Source organism: Anolis carolinensis, chromosome 1 (genome assembly GCF_035594765.1).
Source record: "Anolis carolinensis isolate JA03-04 chromosome 1, rAnoCar3.1.pri, whole genome shotgun sequence".
In the NCBI taxonomy this organism is placed as follows: Eukaryota; Metazoa; Chordata; class Lepidosauria; order Squamata; family Dactyloidae; genus Anolis; species Anolis carolinensis.
In genome coordinates this window covers 102,595,865-102,610,237 of record NC_085841.1, presented here as the reverse complement: position 1 = coordinate 102,610,237, position 14,373 = coordinate 102,595,865, and the positions used below count along the sequence as shown (strand labels likewise).

The 14,373-nt window shown below is 41.4% G+C and overlaps 2 protein-coding genes across 3 annotated transcripts in view; one reads left to right on the top strand and one right to left on the bottom strand.

The window, feature by feature from the left end:
• LOC134298835 (uncharacterized) overlaps positions 1–14,373 on the bottom strand; it is a 483,127-nt gene that overhangs the window by 95,352 nt on the left and 373,402 nt on the right. The gene's annotated exons all lie outside the window — the stretch shown is intronic.
• The window catches only part of crybg1 (crystallin beta-gamma domain containing 1), a 144,529-nt gene that overhangs the window by 23,004 nt on the left and 107,152 nt on the right, over positions 1–14,373 (top strand). The gene's annotated exons all lie outside the window — the stretch shown is intronic.

Here is a 14,373-nt window from a genome sequence, read left to right as displayed (position 1 = left end):
AGCCATCTCTGCCATCAAGATTCAACACCCCAAGCTCCCGGTGAATCAGCTGCCTCCGTGACCCTCGGTCCCCGAGATTAAGCCGTACTGCCACTTACTCAAGTGCAGACTCAGGCGGTCACAATCTTCTCCTGCAGCTTCACTGGAGCTCTCTTTCGGGTCCCCTCCGTCTCTGGAATCCCTCTCACGGCCGCACAGTTGCTGAAAGCTCACCAGCCATCAGCATCTCCATCCACTGCGCAGCAGAAGCGTGCTGGGCCCATAACCCAATGTCAGCGGGGATGATGGGTAGCAGAGTGAAATCCAAAAAATTCACCATCCCGGTTCACCTCCTTCTCTCCAGACTGTTTCCCCGTGTGGAAAACAGCACTGGATAAACTCACTCCAGCAGACGAAGTCCAACTGTTGATTAAACTTTATTTACATGATCTATATACAAATAGAGCAAATCAGTCCTTTCCTCCATGAGTCCTTGCCAAAAGCACCCATGCACACACACAGCACATTGCTCATCGCTGTTCTCCGTTCTACACAGGAAAACTCACTCCCACTACATTCCACAGGAACCAGATAGTAAGTCCCGGTCAAAACACACTTGACCCCATTGGTCCTGTGATACATCAATCATAGCAGACTCTCATTAACTCCATAATTGCTGAATCCAGATTGATTTTAACATTTCACAACACACAATACCCTGACAGATTGTACTGCTTTAGGACACTTTTTAGTTTCCTATTGTGTATTGTAGTAACATGTCAGCCAATGTTTGTGGTTTGGAGCAGGGCCATAGTTCAATCCTTGAGACAGGAATTGGACAGGCTCAGACATGTAACACCATTAGAGTGAAAGTTGTTTAAGCAATGGATGCTTTATATTTTCAATATGGTATTCCCTCTTGCTGATTCAAAAGTTGCCATTTAAAGAGCCTAAGGGGAACATCTCCACACTTCTTTATCCATAATGCTCTCCAGGAAGGGATTTTATTTTTTCAATATGTAAGGCTAAAGCATGGAAAAAGCTGAGAGGAAGAGCAACCCAATTGATTTGTGAAGACTGAATGTGGAGTGTTTGTGGAAGAGGGCACCAACAAGCATTTATGGGTCTTTAACCTGTGATATTACATAGAAAAAAGTAGGGATGGGGCTACTTTTCTAATGTTGGGAAAGTGAAGCAAGCATTCCTCAGAACCTGTTAATTTTATACTAATACCATGATTTAGCTTCAGGACATATATCAGACCAAGCTACCTATGTGCCTTTTAGATTTCTGCTGCAGTTTTGCTTTCATTTTTGAGGGTAAATGCTAGCTAGGTAGTACATACTCTTGCTTGCTATAACAGCCTCTTTGTTTACAGTCCATGGGGATCTCCTTGTGCGTGAAGAGGCACTGCAAAAGCAGAGAATGCAGGGTGTGGAAATAAATGCCAAGAAATCTGCATAGAAATTAATTGCAGAAACATTGTAATAAAAATCATGCTTTTACTCTTCCTGCACATGCCACTTCATCACATAACTTAACTTCCACTCAGAGCCGGCCCTAGATAATTTTCAAGTGTAAGCGAACAGAATTTTGGTGCCCCCTCCCGAATTTTGCCATCCCCCCCCCCGAGTTTTGCCACCCCCCCAAAAAAACCAATAGCTCAAAAATAAAAGTATAGCAGAGTCTCACTTATCCAACGTTCTGGATTATCCAACACATTTTTGTAGTCAATGTTTTCAATATATCGTGATATTTTGGTGCTAAATTCGTAAATACAGTAATTACTACATAGCATTACTGCGTATTGAACTACTTTTTTCTGTCAAATTTGTTGTATAACATGATGTTTTGGTGCTTAATTTGTAAAATCATAACCTAAATTGATTTTTAATAGGCTTTTCCTTAATCCCTCCTTATTATCCAAGATATTCGCTTATCCAAGCTTCTGCCGGCCTGTTTATGTTGGATAAGTGAGACTCTACTATATTGCTACATTCACACTTGCCTCAAACAGACAAGAACTCTTTCTCCCACCCTGGACATTATTCCACAGATAAATAAACCCCACTTGCCTTTCTTCCTGAATCCTACAGACCAGAAGTAGGGAAGTTTATTTTTTGATTTTATTTTATTTTTACATTTTCCCCCTTTTTATTTTTTCTCTTTTTCTTTTGTCTTTTGGCATTGCCATGTTTCTTTTATCATATATATGTAAAACCTGAATAAATATTTTAAAAGAAGAATAAGAAGAAGTGGTTTGATAAAGCTATATGAAGTTATCTGAACCAACTCTGTACCCACATATTCAACCATCAATAGCTTGAAAATATTTTTTCAATCCAAAAGGACATCAATTCACTAACCCACTGGAGACATGATAGTTACCTTTATGCAGGATGACTTGAAAGAAAAAAAGAGGAGAGACTTGAGAGAGAAAAAAGGACCTGTCCTAACAGATGACTATCCAGCCTCTGCTTTAAAAAAGCACCAGATAGGCAGATAAGCAGACTCCCAGGCAAGGAGATACAATTAAAACCCTCCCGACAGATGGCCATCCAGCCTCTGCTTTAAAAAAACACCAGATAAGCAAACTTCCCCAGATTCCCAAGCAAGGAGATACAATTAGAACCCTCCCAATAGATGGCCATCCAGCCTCTGCTTTAAAAAAGCACCAGATAAGCAGATAAGCAGACTCCCAGGCAAGGAGATACAATTAGACCCCTCCCAATAGATGGCCATCCAGCCTCTGCTTTAAAAAAGCACCAGGGAATGAAATTTCCTCAGACTCCCAGGCAAGGAGATACATTAGACCCCTCCCAATAGATGGCCATCCAGCCTCTGCTTTAAAAAAGCACCAGGGAAGGAAATTTCCTCAGACTCCCAGGCAAGGAGATAAAATTAGAACCCTCCCAATAGATGGCCATCCAGCCTCTGCTTTAAAAAAACACCAGATGAGCAAATAAGGAGACTCCCAGGCAAGGAGATACAATTAGAACCCTCCCAATAGATGGCCATCCAGCCTCTGCTTTAAAAAAAAGCACCAGATAAGCAGATAAGCAGACTCCCAGGCAAGGAGATACAATTAGAACCCTCCCAATAGATGGCCATCCAGCCTCTGCTTTAAAATAGCACCAGATAAGCAGATAAGCAGACTCCCAGGCAAGGAGATACAATTAGAACCCTCCCAATAGATGGCCATCCAGCCTCTGCTTTAAAAAAGCACCAGATAAGCAGATAAACAGACTCCCAGGCAAGGAGATACAATTAGAACCCTCCCAATAGATGGCCATCCAGCCTCTGCTTTAAAAAAAAGCACCAGATAAGCAGATAAGCATACTCCCAGGCAAGGAGATACAATTAGAACCCTCCCAATAGATGGCCATCCAGCCTCTGCTTTAAAAAAAAGCACCAGATAAGCAGATAAGCAGACTCCCAGGCAAGGAGATACAATTAGAACCCTCCCAATAGATGGCCATCCAGCCTCTGCTTTAAAATAGCACCAGATAAGCAGATAAGCAGACTCCCAGGCAAGGAGATACAATTAGAACCCTCCCAATAGATGGCCATCCAGCCTCTGCTTTAAAATAGCACCAGATAAGCAGATAAGCAGACTCCCAGGCAAGGAGATACAATTAGAACCTTTACAACAGATGGCCATCCAGCCTCTGCTTTAAAAAAGCACCAGGGAAGCAGATAAGCAGACTCCCAGGCAAGGAGATACAATTAGAACCCTCCCAATAGATGGCCATCCAGCCTCTGCTTTAAAAAAAAAGCACCAGATAAGCAGATAAGCAGACTCCCAGGGAAGGAGATACAATTAGACCCCTCCCAATAGATGGTCATCCAGCCTCTGCTTTAAAAAAGCACCAGATAAGCAGATAAACAGACTCCCAGGCAAGGAGATACAATTAGAACCCTCCCAATAGATGGCCATCCAGCCTCTGCTTTAAAAAAGCACCAGGGAAGCAGATAAGCAGACTCCCAGGCAAGGAGATACAATTAGAACCCTCCCAATAGATGGCCATCCAGCCTCTGCTTTAAAAAAGCACCAGATAAGCAGATAAACAGACTCCCAGGCAAGGAGATACAATTAGAACCCTCCCAATAGATGGCCATCCAGCCTCTGCTTTAAAAAAGCACCAGGGAAGCAGATAAGCAGACTCCCAGGCAAGGAGATACAATTAGAATCCTCCCAATAGATGGCCATCCAGCCTCTGCTTTAAAAAAGCACCAGATAAGTAGATAAGCAGACTCCCAGGCAAGGAGATACAATTCCCTATAGATGGCCATCCAACTTCTTTCTCCCACTCTGGACCTTCTACAGATATATAAACCCCACTTACTTAGCTTCCAACAGACCTCAAAACCTCTGAGGATGCCTGCCACAGGCCCCTGAGGGCGAGCGAAGGGCCTGGAGGCCGGGAGAAGGCCCCGTTGGGTGGATCCAGGCCTCGGAGGCCGGGAGAAGGCCCAGGAGGGCGGATCCAGGCCTCAGAGTTTGGGAGAGAGAGAGAGAGAGAGAGAGAGAGAGAGAGAGAGAGAGAGAGAGAGAGAGAGAAGCAGGGAGGGGGGAGAGAGGAGAGAGAAGGGAAGAAAAAGCCATGCCTGCCGCTGCCGAACATGGAAGGCTTCAACTGAGGCCTATCGCATTAGCCGTCGACGGAGCCAGTGGTCCCCGCGGGGGGGGGGGGGGGGGCGCTCAATGGCGCCCCTGGGGACCTGCGCCCCAAGCGGGGGCTTCATTGGCCTCCAAATTGAACCGGCACTGCTTCCACTGAGTTCTACACTTAAAATCTGGTATTTCACTGGGTTTAACACATTCATTTTGGTTAAAGTGCAGTTTTTTTTAGTCTTTTAAACATTGAGGGCAGCATTTTTTCCAACGTATCAGGAAGAGGTGAGGAAACTGATTTTTCTCAAAACTCTGGATGCTTTGCCAAATTTCTAATTTCGTTGCTCTCAGGACAGGATAACCCAATTTGTGGGAGGAGAAATTGGGGAAGGAGTCAAGATAAACTTTTTTAGGCAATTTCCTTTTGCTCCCTAAGCAGGAAAGTTTGATTGTATGCTACCTCACAAGGCTTCTACTTAAATAGCCTTTTAGGGTACCTTTATTCCTTTCTTCCATTATTTGTCTGTGTCCTGTGTTGGGAGGGCCAGTGTTGTTGCCATTCCAAATGGGTTTCCCTCCCATCCCTTTTCTCTCCCTCTCTCCCTGCTGTTGGGAATTGTGGAGTTGAAGTACCAAAAAGCACCAAGAGGGATGGTGGGCAGGGACAAATGTCTGTAGTGTGGAAACCTCTTCATTGAAAAATATGCAAGACAACTGAGTGCACTAAACAGTGTGATTAAAAGGTAGGGGAAAACTCCATTTTATTATGAAATGGAGTTAGACTGAACTCTCTTCTTCGGAACACTTCCCAGCATAATCTGATGAAGTCCATGGTTAAGGTTCTAAGAATTATAAAACCACTCTTTATTACTGCTTTCCTTATTGCTATAGTCAAGGCTATCTCAATATTTCTGGTTATATAATTATTTTCAGGGTTAGCCTGTGGTCTAAGATCTCAAAGGCATGTTTTGCTAATTTCACAACCAACTGGTTGTTGCTTATAGGTTTTTAATGTGATGTGATGAATTCTTTTTCTGTTTCTGACATGGGTAGCTTTCTTTTTTCTGTATATTTGTGTTATCAACATCTTTTCTGTACCAAAGATATCTTGACAAAGGAAACTTACTGCAGGAATGGTACTGACTTCACAATTATATTCCCAGATTGTTTTTATCACCAAGGGTGTTATCTTAAATAGTAATAACACAACGGGGGGGGGGGGGGGTGTGTGTGCTAGCATGCTAAAGTTACTTTAGTACTCAGGTACTAGATACTATTCAATACATCAACATTCATAAGGTCCACAAGATAGATAGATAGATAATGGCAATGTATATTTTTTTAATTTGTCTTTCAGTTAATTTTGTACAACAAGTGTATGATATTAAGGAGAAATAAGTTCAATACTAGAACTCGCACAAATGTACAATAATAATAATAATAATAATAATAATAATAATAATAATAATAGTAATAATAATAATAAATTTATTCTTATATCCCGCCCCATCTCCCCGAAGGGACTCGGGGCGGCTCACAGCAATAATAAAAACAGTGACAAATTACACATTGTAAAATCAAACATGATGTTGCCAAGCCAGCTGCTGTTTTGTGACAGGTCTGTTCATGTGAAGTCAACCATTTAGTTGCTCCTTAATGTTCCACCTGAAACTGTGGGAGCACAAATGTTGCATAAATCACTCCACATTGTTCCCACATAGCACCCCTGTGTTACATTCTTTAAAAATAGTATATTCTGTTTCCAATGAATGAATGAAAATATGTCTATAGGTGATTTGCAGGTGAAGTTAATGATTAATTAGTTATATCTATCTGTGCAAATAAGAACACTGAAAAAAACAGTGGTATTGCAGCATCCACACTGCTTGAAATGTGAGAAGAGTGTCCCTGTTTTCATTCACCATTTTACATTTTCAAAGAAACTGTATCCGTTTAAATTATATAGATGCTTTCATGAGCAGCTGGATATTTGTAGACTCCAAAGCTAATGTTGCAATGGGGATTCTCTTTCGAAAGTAATGTGCTTATTTAAATTTTTAAATATTTGAAGCAAACTGGTTCTGATCCATTGCAGGCAAGGGCTGGACTTCCATTCCAAAAGCTCTTTTTTGTTGGTACTACTGTCCATGTGTTAGCAATATGAGAACTTGCTTATCAACATACAGAGTAAATTACTCAGAGTCTAAACATGTAATTCTGTGACAGTGAAAATTCCAGGTTCAGCATCTTCCATCCATTCTCCCTCCCAGAATTAATGTTCCATATCATCTGAAAGATGCATCCAGCATTTGGATATTTACAATTAAATAATTAGCTACAACTCTGTAAAGCAGACATGGCAACTGTGGAAGATTAGAACAGCATATTACCCCTGCAGGAGACCTTAGAAGACTACACCTTCCCCACCACACATACTCCTGCAAAATAAAACCACCTTCCTGATCCCCTCTTTTTGAGGATTCTCAGGGGATTAAAATTTGGCAAAAAAATTGTTTTGACCCCTAATGGGTCACTGGGGGAGGGCACTGTTTCCAAATATGTTGACAATTCCCTCCATATCCCCTTGATCAGTTTGAGGCATTTCTAAGCAACAATGTTTTGATCTCTTAAGGCCCTAGGAGCCTGCATGTGGGCCCCAAGTCATACTTTGCCCATTCCTTTTTAAAGCATGGAAATAATCATCAGTTTTGCTAAAGAGACTTCATTACCCAGGGTTCATTTTTAAAAACATTTTGCCTCTAAATACAAAGTGATTTATGATTGCCCGAGAGAAGAATTGCCTGTTCTCTTAGTACTCGCTTTTTCCATCCCAATTTACTATGTTGTCAAATAAGATGAAGATTAGGAATGCATTATTTATAAAACAAAACAGAGCATTTCCTATATTGCAATTGTACATCAGGTGTACAATTCTTTCGAATTTACAAATAAGTGGCATGTACACTTCTCTTGGAGTAATTCCCAGCTTTCTTCTATTCTTATTCTGGGTTCTGTGAAGCCGACTATCATTAAATATTAGAAACACAACTGAGCTTTATACTAACTATACAATAATATGACATTCCATGCATCTTATGAGGTCCCAGTGCAGGTCTTAGTGCAGAATTCTTCTGCCGGTGCTGCTCAGTAATTCAGCAACATTTGGCGCATCCCCAAAATCCTTATTTAGGGAGAAAAGAGCCTACTCCTTAGCCATGGCAACTACTTTTCTTCAACAGCTTTCTTTCTGTTCTTCTCAACTCAGTCAACAAAAACAAATCCTTCCTTCACTTGGTCAAACCAATAAATGGTGGGGTTACGCAACCATACATCAAATTGTGATGCATGTGTATTTAATCTTACAGTAAGTTTTTTCATATCAAATGGAACGTTGTGTTCCTTCTAACTTAATGGCAACTCTAAGGCAAGCCTATCATGGGGTTTCCTTGGGATTTGAACTCTGGGCTTCAGAGCCATAGTTCAATAGTAAAATCCGATTACTAAGCTACTTCTCAATAAATGAGATGTCTTCCATGTAAATGGGTTTACTACTCTTCTCTTTATACTCAACTACCAAAATCTAGTTCTGCTTTATCTACACAATAATGCTATACTTTATACATTATTACACTCAATGAAATTTCTAAATGGTAGTGTTGCAATTATCTTTTTTGTTGACCAATATTATGTGCATGTGTTTGAAGAGATAAGAAGTTCAGAATAAATTATTTCTGGGAGCATTAAAAATTCTCGGTGCTTTCCCACTGTTAATGGAATCTGCCACAATATATCCTTGTGAACACCTCTAACCACAGTTAAAAGATGCATGGATGGCTAACTGTGGAGAAAAGCTATTTTGACACTGGGTGTATGAAAACTCCAGGTATATGCTATGTGTGATTCCATGGGAGAAGGAGGGTATAGGTAATAGAGAAATATGCAGTCCTAAAACTTGCTAAATCGATAGAAAACACTAGCTGTGCCCGGCCACGCGTTGCTGTGGCAAAGTATGGTGGTATGGGAAATAAAGTATTGAGGAATTGGTGGTAGTTAAGGTAAAGGGTAAACGTTTTCCCCTGACTCTGGGGGTTGGTGCTCATCTCCATTTCTAAGCCGAAGCGTTGTCCGTAGACTCTTCTAAGCATTGTCCGTAGACTCCTCCAAGGTCATGTGGGATGACTGCATGGAGCGGTGTTACCTTCCCACCGGAGCAGTACCTATTGATGCACTCACATTTGTATGTTTTTGAACTTCTGGGTTGGCAGAAGCTGGGGCTAACAGTGGGGGCTCTCTCTGCTCCCCCAATTCAAACCTGCGGCCTTTCGCTCCAGAAGTTCAGCAGGTCAGCGCTTTAACACGCTGCGCCATCAGTGGATATTATTTCCTAAAGGTTGTGAATGTACAATATTTCTGATTGTTTTTTTTGTCTGTTGGAGGCAAGTATGAATGCTGCAATTAGGAAAAATGATTAGGGTGTAATGGCCTTGCAGCTTTAAAACCTGGCTGTTTCCTCCCTGAGTGAATTTTTTGTTGGGAGGTGTTAGCTGGCCCTGATTGTTTCCTGTGTGGAATTCCCTTGTTTTCAGAGAGTTGTTCTTTATTTAGTGTTCTGATTTTAGAGATTGTATTGTTCTGTTTTATTATACCACATTAATTTTTATATATTCTGATTTTAGTGTTTTTGAATACTTGGAGCCAGATTGTATTCATTTTCACGGTTGACCGCAACACAATAATAATAATAATAGTAATAATAATGACTTTGGTAATACACAGTGCTTCACTCCCTTCTCAGCTTCCTTTCTGGAAGAATCCTATCTTGGGAGGTGTTAGCTGGCCCTGATTGTTTCCTTTGTGGAATTTCCAATTTCTCTGCTTTCAGACTGTTCGTCTTTATGTACTGTCCTGGCTTTATAGATTATATTGTTCTGCATTATTCTATCCCAGTAATTATTTCATATTAAAGTAGAATCTCACTTATCCAACATTCGCTTATACAATGTTCTGGATAATCCAATGCAGTCTGCCTTTTCATAATCAATGTTTTTGTAGTCAGTGTTTTAAATTCATTGTGATATTTTAGTGGTAAATTTGTAAATACAGTACAGTAGAGTCTCACTTATCCAACATAAACGGGCACTTTTTCTGTCAAATTTGTTGTATAATATGATGTTTTGGTGCTTAATTTGTATAATCATTACCTAATTTGATGTTTAATAGGCTTTTCCTTAATCCCTCCTTATTATCCAAGATATTCACTTATCCTACCGGCCTGTTTATGTTGGATAAGTGAGACTCTACTGTATATTGGTAATCTTATATTATCTGCTTAGAACTGGATTATGAGGCCCCTTCTTCACAGCTGTATAAAATGTACACTGAAGTGGATTATATGGTAGTGTGGAGTCAAGATAATCCAGTGCAAAGCAGATAATATAAGATTATAAATGGGTTATATAGCTGTGTAGAAGGGCCTTGAGTCTACACTGCCATATAATCCAGTGCAAATTAGATAATCTATGGAAGAGGCCTAAGTGAGGCCTAAGTCTGCCTGTCCCCTGACTGAACCCTGGCTGTCCCTTGGCTGAGTTGGTTGCTAGGAGACCAAGTGGGCAGAGATTAGCCCTCTAAACTGGCAGCAATTGGATAAAAACAATTATTGCTCTCCCTCTAATTAGGACTTTATTTTTCTTTTCTTTTTGTTGTATCAACCTAGAGGTGTAGATGATGGGTTGTGTTGTCAAATTTCGAAGTTGGGGGGCCCTGTAGTTTTGTTGTTTTGTCCAGTGCCCTGATTCTATCACTCTTTTATATATAGATATAGATATAGATATAGATATAGATGTACACACAATCACACTATCTCTGTCCTTCTGGGGAAAGATAAGATGTACAGGTTTTTTGGTTGTTTTTTTTTCCGTGTCAGGAGCGACTTGCACCAAGTTGCTTCTCGTATGAGAGAATTGGCCGTCTGCAAGGACGTTGCCCAGGGAATGCCAGGATGTTTTGATGTTTTTACCATCCTTTTGGGAGGCTTTTCTCATGTCCCCGCATGGAGCTGGAGCTGATAGAGGAAGGTCATCCACGCTCACCCCGGGTTGGATTCGAACCTGGCAGCCTTCAGGTCAGCAACTCAACCTTCAAGTCACAAGGCTTTAATCCACTACGCCATTGGGGGCTCCAAGATTTACAGTGATAGTGTTGCTTTGGAGTGTCACATTAGAAAATATGGTTAGATGTATGCAAGAGTTATACACAGCAGCTTTAAAGTGTGAAACATCAGTTACAATATCTCTTGTGAATACACAATACAGTAGTTGCAAACTTTGTCACAAATGTTTGGAAGGTATAGTACAGTGTAATTGACAAAAGAACATATGGGCACAGTCCTCTGAATGTAGGTGGAGGTTTATGTTATTTTAATTTTGAAAGATGGAAATGAATCTAATTGTTCTGTTGCCTGAAGTTGTCAGACGAGTTCCTTTTTCACTCAGCTCTTTTGCTTTGTTTGTTCCTTCTTCTCCCATATCTGCATTGCATATCTCTGTGAAAGATGTGCTGCCTTTCCTCTCAGCTGACTATTCAAGTGCTGAATACCTAAGCAGTGCAGATTTGACTTCAAAGATAAATGGTCTTTGACATGTACATAAAAATCCATGCAGAAAACTCCTTCTTTGTTGACTAGAAGGGGAAGATTTTTTCTATACATTATTCTTCCCTCTGATGAAATAATCTATATTATAGGTCAAATATGATGGTGTGACCTCTCTGGTTGAACCTAAGCCCTCTTTACAAGTTAATACTTACCTGGTTTATGAAGGAAGACATGTCTATAGCCTTGCATCCTGACTAGTTCCCTTCCTGTGTACTATACTTCTCTAGTTCCATCCTGCTCAATCCCATGTTATGGATGCCCATCTCTATACTTAAGAAAGACTTCTAGACTTTTAAAAATGATCTTTGGAGAAATAACATTTGCAGTGTCTTTAATTCTACTATATAAATTCTGATCTTCAACAACAATGGGGGTGGCACCTTATTCGTGTTGTTTTGTGTTTTTAAATACAGTAAGAATGGACTAGCGGTTTGATTGTTTGGCATGGAGACTAAGTTTCAAATCTCCACTCAAGCACAGAAACCACTTTGGACAAGTTATACTTCCTTAACATCAGCAGAACAAACCCTCTGTGAGTAAAGTTGCAAAAAAAAAAAAAAAAAACCTCATAAGAAGTTTGCCTTAGGGTTGCCATAAGACAGAAATGAGTTGCAGGGACATAACCATATCTAAAAGAGTTCACATTCAAAATATTATAATACAGTTTGCTAGGTAAATATCCTCTTTTGTGTCTTGTGTGTAGACAATTATTCCATGTACTGTATATGCTTCTCTTTGCAAAAAAAAAAAAAAAAGGGGGGGGAATTGCAACTTTTGTATTAACTAATCTGGGCAAGTGTCCACTTGACTCCAGTGAAGTGAGTAATAGTTATATTGAACAGTGCCTCATGTGCCTACAGGCAGAGACAATTTTTGAAATCCCACAAAGGAAATAAACACTTCTAAATCATGCAATTTTTGAAAAGTTGTTCTGAAACATTTCTGCAGTGTCATAATGTTGCATTTTTAAATATCTGATCAGTCCTGTTTTTATATATGTATTCCTCCAAATGTATTATGGTAATTTCATGGGTAAGTCAGTGTGGTATAGTGGGATGCCAGTCTGTATCCTGACTTGGCCATAGGTACTCACTGAGCAATTCACATACTTTTGGCCTCAGAAGAAGATAGTGGCAAACTCTTTTGAATAAAAATTGCCAAGAAATTCTCATGATTTCTTGGCAGTCTTACAGTTGCCATAATTTTAGAATGACTTGAAGACACACAGCAACAACAACAAATTTATTTAATGAGAAATTATAAGAATCATAGTAACACAAGTAATAACTATATTATTTCTCATTAAATAAGGGTAGTTATTTGCAATCTAGAGGATAAATAAAAAATCTATATATATAAATGTGTTATGACCGTTTTTACCTTAACGTAAACAGAGAAACTACAACACCCAGAACCACGAAAATACACAACACAACCCAACGCTCTTGTCGCTGTGTTTAAACAACAAAGCCACACTTCAGATACACATCCGTGGCCCACACAAACCCAAAAAACCACAAATACCATGTGTGCGTGCCCGGGACAGGCACAGCGCGCGAAACTCACCCGCCCCAACACCCTCCTCCACGCTCCCTCACTCACTGCCAACTGCTGCCGCCACCATCTTGGCAGCACAGCACCGCACAACTTCCCGCCACTTCCCCTCGCGCTCCTAAATGCCAGGGAAGGAGGACGGCAAAACCACCACTTTTGACGCTCCTTCTGTTCCCACAGACGGCCAAGAGCAAGGTGGGTTGCCCCTTTAAAAAATTATCATCAAGGAGGCAAGGACAAAGGCGAAACCGCCACTTTCTCCTCTCCTTCAGTTCGGAGACCTAACGACCCTAGAGAGGGGAAGGGGGAGGGAGGAAACCCGGCATAACGTCACCCACCTGCCTACCGACAAGGAGGGAAGGAGGACAAGAAAAGCGGCGGTTTCTTATCTCCTTCTCTTCGGACACACGGACACACCTCCTATTTCTTTTCTTCCAAGAGTTTTTCCCTCTCTCCCTTTCCACCCATCAAGGCTTTGCATTCAGGCGCCTTTGGGCTCTCCACCCAGCAAAATGCCTTTTTTCGGTCTCTCTCTACATCCATCCCAGTGGGAAAGGGAAAAGGGAGGGTACTGCTGCTCAGTCGTTTAGTCGTCTCCGACTCTTCGTGACCTCATGGACCAGTCCACGCCAGAGCTCCCTGTCGGCCGTCGCCACCCCCAGTTCCTTCAAGGTCAACCCAGTCACTTCAAGGTTACCGTCCATCCATCTTGCCCTTGGTCGGCCTCTCTTCCTTTTTCCTTCTATTTTCCCCAGCATCGTGATCTTTTCCAAGCTTTCCTGTCTCCTCATGATGTGGCCAAAATACTTCAGCCTTGCCTCTAATATCCTTCCCTCCAGTGAGCAGCCAGGCATTATTTCCTGGAGGATGGACTGGTTGGATCTTCTTGCGGTCCAAGGCACTCTCAGGATTTTCCTCCAGCACCAGAGTTCAAAAGCGTCTATCTTCCTTCGCTCAGCCTTCCTTATGGTCCAGCTCTCGCATCATAGGTTCCTATGGGGAATACCATTGCTTTGACTATGCGGACCATTGCTTTGACTATGCAGGTAGATTGGGGAATCCACGGCCTGGGAAAACAAAGCCCCCGCTTCTCCCCCGCCTCCTGCTCCACTTCCTCTTCCCTTTCAACTGCAACTGGATTCAATACCATCCCCATTTTTACTCCATTTACTCCAAATGGACATGCTTTCTCCAGGCATTACCCGAAGTAGGGTGGGAGACCATAACAACCATCCGCTTGGTTTCCCCTCAGGAAAATCCACTTCATTGAGAGACAGACCCCTCAAGAAAATCCACTCCAACTTGCTTTTAGCATACAAAACAACACAATCCAAACACTCCTGACAGATGGCCATCCAAACTCTGTAATACCATTTAATCCTAAGGTTCGGAAAGACCCCTCAAAAACATCCACTTCCTTCTACCATACAAAACTACACAATCAAAACACTCCTGACAGATGCCCACCCAGCCTCTACATAATAAAAATTATCATGACATCAAACCTTACCTCCTTCAGACTTTCAGTACTGATGGCGTTTCTGGGGGTTCACCAGGCATGATGTGAGTT